Source organism: Eleutherodactylus coqui, chromosome 5 (genome assembly GCF_035609145.1).
Source record: "Eleutherodactylus coqui strain aEleCoq1 chromosome 5, aEleCoq1.hap1, whole genome shotgun sequence".
In the NCBI taxonomy this organism is placed as follows: domain Eukaryota; kingdom Metazoa; phylum Chordata; class Amphibia; order Anura; family Eleutherodactylidae; genus Eleutherodactylus; species Eleutherodactylus coqui.
In genome coordinates, this window is record NC_089841.1 from 248,228,791 (window position 1) to 248,234,797 (window position 6,007).

Consider the following 6,007-nt stretch of genomic DNA (forward strand, 5'->3'; position numbering starts at 1 on the left):
CGGATTTATTCTGGCCACAAAGCTGAAGGAAAAGTTAGTTTTTCATTTACGGCTTTACTAGAGCAAGGTCTACTTGAGGCGGTGAATCTGAATCCACCCAGCTCAGGGCGTCAAGCTTACAGGTTATTTTGACCTGGCGTCAAGATTAACTTCTTTCCAGATATCTTCCAATCTTTTTGTAGTCATTCTTGAACCACAGGACGAGGGCCTAAAATGCGTGTAAATGGTATCATTGTTTGCTTTTCAGCCGACAATGATTTTATGTTGAGTTTAAAATCCATCGCTCTGCCGGAGAGCTGATAGCAGGGACTGCATGCTGAGTTCTCCACAGGAGCACTGATAACATTGTTTTCAGCTGCAGTCCTGCAGGAGAACAGTGGAGCTGCATGCAGACAAGAGACCACTCGCTGTTATCTGCATGCAGCGAAGCGAGCCTCATTTACATGCAAATGAAGCTAATAAGCTGCTAATGGGCATTAGTGCCCATTAGCATCTTATGTAAAATGAACGCTCAAACTGTCATTCTCCCTAGCTTTTGAACAAATTTTGATCGATCATCTTTGCATGTAAATGGGGCCTAACACTTTTGCCAGACTCTCTGGATTTTTTTAACCTAATTTTTTATAACTTCTGATCAGTGCCAGAAGAGGGCACTCTGAATTTTAGCTTTCTTGAACCTGCACTGATCTAACTTCTTGAAAGGTATCAGTTAGTTGTTCCTTGAACTAAGAAAGAAATCCCTAAGGTTCAGAATATAGAGAAGACTCATCAGATGATTGACAGAGAGAGCACCCGAAATGCTGCTACGCACCAGGAAGAAGCTGTTCACAACTGGCACTACCATTATCCTTTTCCCATGGGATACGGATCTTGGCATCTGAAAGAAAAAGTCAGTTAGACTAGGGAAGCATAATAATTAGCTGAGGGGGGACAAGCAATACCAGCAGAGAAGATTCTGCTGCTCCTCAAAGCAATGAGAGATTTACATGCCAAGATCCCACAATATCAGCATCTTGCACATGCTCAGTAGATGGAATGGTAAGAAACTCAAGATCTACTGTGCATGCGTGAAGACCTACCATGCATGTACATTAATCACTCATTTAGCAGCAGCCATATTGGTACACCTAAGGGTGCATTCACACGAATGTATATCGGCTCGGTTTTCACGCCGAGCCGATACACGTTGTCCTCGTGTGCAGGGGGGGGAGGCTGAAAGAGCCCAGAAGCAGGAACTGAGCTCCCGCCCCCTCTCTACCCCTCTGCACTATTTGCAATGGGAAGAGGCGGGACGGGGGCGGGGCTAATTCACAGCACTTAGCCCCGCCCCCGTCCCACCTCCTCATTGCAAATAGTGCAAGGGGGTGGGGAGGAGGCAGAGAGGGGGAAGGAGCTCAGTTCCTGCTCCTAGGCTCTTCCAGCCTCCCCCCTGCACACGAGGACAACGTATATCGGCTCGGCGTGAAAACCGAGCCGATATACGTTCGTGTGAATTCACCCTAAGACTGCTTACACATCCCAGTGATTAGCTAGCAGCGAGTAGGAAGGAGGTTAATATACTAATCAGTAGACATAATATCCCTCTTTGTAGCCACAGTAAGAAACTACTAAAAGGAAGCAGAATCTGCCGATCACCAGGTTGAAAAAAAGTGATTCAGCAACCTATGCAGGGGGAGGACTACCAAGAAATCCCAGCACCAGGATTGGTAGATGTCAAACCAAGAGACCCGCTGAGCTGAGGGACCGCCTTGGGGACTGGGAGAACGCCCTGTATAGAGGGCTAAATGATGCAAATTTAGGATTACACTCTGTTGTTTAGGGTGCTGGGCTACTAATTAGTAAATTGATCATTTATAGTTCATGCTGTTGGTTTAAGTCGTCTATAGAGTTGTGGAGGCACTATCAACCGTTCATGTGCTGCCATAGGACTATCCAAAAATGACCACTAATCCCTCTAGGACTCTGTTTTCACATTCTGGTATATGCTTTTTCACCTGGCCACAAAGTCTATGATGATGTAGACTTTTTTTAAGGCGTCCCAATTTTAGGAAATCTTGATAATCGGTACTAAACATGTTTCGAATTAGGACTCAGTAGGTCTACCAAAGATTGCCATGCTGTAAAGCAAAATGTGGTAAATGTACTCCAAGTAACTCAACATTTAGAAGGGGAAGCGGTTTATTTTTTGTGAATATACGTGCTCGTGTGTTGTATGGCATATTTTCTCCATTGAGTATTCTTTTAGTTGTGCCGTCTTTAATGCAACAGATATTGAAGTGACCGTTCACGTAGTAGTACCATGTTGTTTGAAACAAACGTTCGGCACTGACGGATTGGTAAATATATCCGCGCTACAACCTGAGCTTTAGTTTTTTTCTGATGCAGAATTTCCCTGCGCAGCCATGAAGCTAAAGCAGAGGGAGATCTCAGGAGCTAAATACATACGCTTCACACATTAACCCCTTAGTGACCAAGCCTTTGAGTTTTTCAATTTTTGTCCCCCCCCCCTTTAAAAAACTATAACTCCTTTACTTATCTATCAACGTCGCTGTATGAGGGCTTGTTGTTTTTTGCGGAACGAGTTGTATTTTTTAATGGTGCTATTTAATGTGCCATTGTGCCATATAATACACTGAAAAACGTACAAAAAATTCTAATGGGAGAAGTGAAAAAAAAAATGAAATTCCGCCGTCTTTCGGTGCGTCTTGTTTCTACGGCGTACAAACTGCAACAAAAATGACCTGATACCTTTATTCTTTGGGCCAGTACGATAACTATGATACCAAAACAGAGAGAACACCCGAAATGCATAGGGGTTTTTTTGTTGTTTTTTTTGCTGTACTATTCGTATTTTCTTTCCAAAGATATATTTAAATTTTTAAAATTATTTTCTGCCGCTATCAATCTGTGCGCAATAGCTTTTTTTTTTTTTCCCTGTCGACATAGTTGTGCGAGGGCTCATTTTTTGCGGGACGTCCTGTAGTTTCCGTTGGTACTATTTGAAATACATACGCATTTTTGATCGCTTTTTATTGCATTTTTTTCTTGGAGACAGGGTGACCAAAAAAACCCGCACTTCTGGCGTTCTTTATTTTTTTTTCTGACCAATGTTCATTGCGCGCGGTAAATAATGCATTACTTTGATAGATCGAACTTTTACGGACACAGCGATACCAAATATGTATTTTTGTTTTAAGATTGAGATTCTGTTATTACAAATATGGCCAAAGGGGGGTTTTTGGAACTTTTATTCCTTTTTTTTCTTTAGTACAACTTTCAGAAGGCCTCCGGCTACCATGACATTTGCACGGCTTCCTGCGATCTTGCCGCCAGGTGTTGGCTTTAAGAAACAGCCAACACCCAGGATGTATGAACAGAGGTCGCCCCCTCGAAAGGTGTAACAGCGGTCGCTAAGATGTTAATAACTCAATAATAGTCTGCAGTAGGCTCACTAGCTCCCCCTTGTGGAGTCTGCAGGTGGCCTGAATTTTAGGGGGAAAAAAGATAGGAAGATCTATAAAGAATCGGCACAGAAGTAGATTAAGGAAAGGAAAAAGTGTAAAGGCTGAACATTCACTTTAAGGTCCGTTGCATTAAATGTGGCAGTAATTATGATAATGTCAACGAGAACCAAAGAGTAATGTTTCATTAAATGACAATGCTGTATCAGTAATGTTGTGGTGTTTCTTGTATTTTTACATTTGGCTACTGAGTTCGGGCAGTAATGAAGTTATGTGATGAATTGGTGCAACATGTAGTGTGATCTGGACTGAGAAACACTTAATTATGTTTTAGTTTAAAGCAAATCTGTCCAAAAAGTAGAACTGTGAAAACCTGTGTGAGAATTAAGGAGTTTAAAAGAAGCTGGTACGGCTTTCTTGAGCGTTACAATATATATGTTATATCACTGATTACATCAGAAGGGTCGGTGATCGGGAATTGTTCTCATTGCCAGACTGGAGTCTGGAAGGAATTTTCTTCCCTTTAAATGGGAAAAATTGGCTTCTACCTCATTGGTTTTTTTTTTTGCCTTTCTCTGGATCAACATTGGGGGAGGGGACCGAACTGGATGGACATGTCGTTTTTTTCGGCCTTAGATACTAAAATCCGTACCAAAATCTGTGTGTGGATTTTGACTGCAGAATCCACTCATTGTAGTGCATAAACTCCACTGTGAAAATCCACATAGTTTCCACACCATAGAGAGCATGCTGCGGCTTTCAGAATCCAAATCTTGACTCGGTGGATTTTCTTCTGCTGTAAGGCTTCTTGCACAAGGACAACTTTTTTTAATACAATTTTTGGACCAAAAAATTGATCTTGAAATCAGACAGAAACAAAACCCATTCATTTGAATCATTGTATTCCCATGGGCTCTTCTATACAAAGAGTAAAAGAAATCACAGCATGTCCTACTCTTAGATTTGTGAATGACAATAGCACATGTACCGGGTTTCCCCGAAAATAAGACACTGGATTATATTTTTGCCACAAAAGAGGCACAGAGTCCTATTTTCGGAGGGTGTCTTATAATACTCCCCCGATAGACGGCGTTCAGGTCGCTCGCGCTGGAGAGATGCTGCAGGCAGGAAGAGGGAAGCTGCAGGAAGACTGGACAGATGTCCCTTTCTGCTTACAGTCTAAATCTCCGTATCGGGTTTTCACACATACTACTGATTGATGCAGAAGGACAGATATGCTTTAATGCAATAAAACATATATTACATCAAATATCTGAATTTCATTTATCCATTCTCGCAGTTTTCTGACCCTTTGTGTGTGTGATGTCACATTTTCAGTATTTAGTCACACATTTTAGTAATTTCTCGTTCTTGTCTTCTGGTCAAACCACCATGATGATTGTATCTCTGTTTTTATCTTTAATCTGCCATTAGTGGTATAATTGGATTCAGACTAACGTATATTGTTGGACATGGGAGCGCCGCCGGCGCGGTCGTGTAATATCGTATACTATGAATGGGTATCCGTTTTCTTCAGATGTTGCAGTGAATTTGGTGCTAAGTGAATAATAAATGATCCTACAGAAAGGAAGTCGTGTTTCATCATATTTACTGATCTGATCAAAGTTTTTCACTCCCTTAATGTGTTTTTATACGGAACGGTGATCATTCAAACAAAATCACTGGATTGTTCGGTGTGACCGCGGCCAACGATTATCTTACTTACTAGACCCCTATCAAAAAATTTATGTTTGTTCGTCTCTATCTATATTAGTGGATGCCCCCAATTTTTAAATTTTGAATTAAAAGTTATATTTTATTTATTATTTGGGAAGGCTCTCTACAGTGACTAGATTATCCAAGTGAGCGAGCAAACTGTGACATTGTTTGTTCGTTCCCCCAGGCATACGATTTCTCATTACATGTAAAAATCCCCGTAGCGCTCCTTCACACGGGCGTATGCATTTTTATATGTCCGTGTGAAGGAGCCTTTAGGGTATTTTGTATTTCCTTGTATAACTGTGTATTTAATTGGGCTTTTTCATGTTCATCAACAGAATAAGACCCTCCAATGCCAAACTGAAAAAAGTATCTACAACTTTCAATTACTTAGCATTTAATGGATGGATGTAGAGCTATTTTTCCCCATTAGTTTGGCGCCATCGTCAAGTGGAACCAACTGGTTTTAGCTTGTGCCCCCAATTGGCACTGAAAACTTAACGTGAAACGCAGCAATTTAACGATGTGGTTTTCAGCTTTGCGGTTTCTACAGATGAAGAACGCGAATACCATGTGCTGATCGGCTGAAAACCGCATTGTGAAACCACCGTGTCCCGCAGCAAAAAAAAACTGGTTTTCAGACTGCAGTTTTTATGTGCAATTTTACTTGTACAGCAAGCCTAAACCAGGAGCGGCTCCGAAATACACAAGAGGTGCAAATCTCTTCTCTATAGGTGCCACTACTGGTTTTGGCTTACAAATACCAATGCAAAACACTGACCAAGATACTGCGGTGTGGATGGGGTCTTAGTAAAGTGGTGACCACT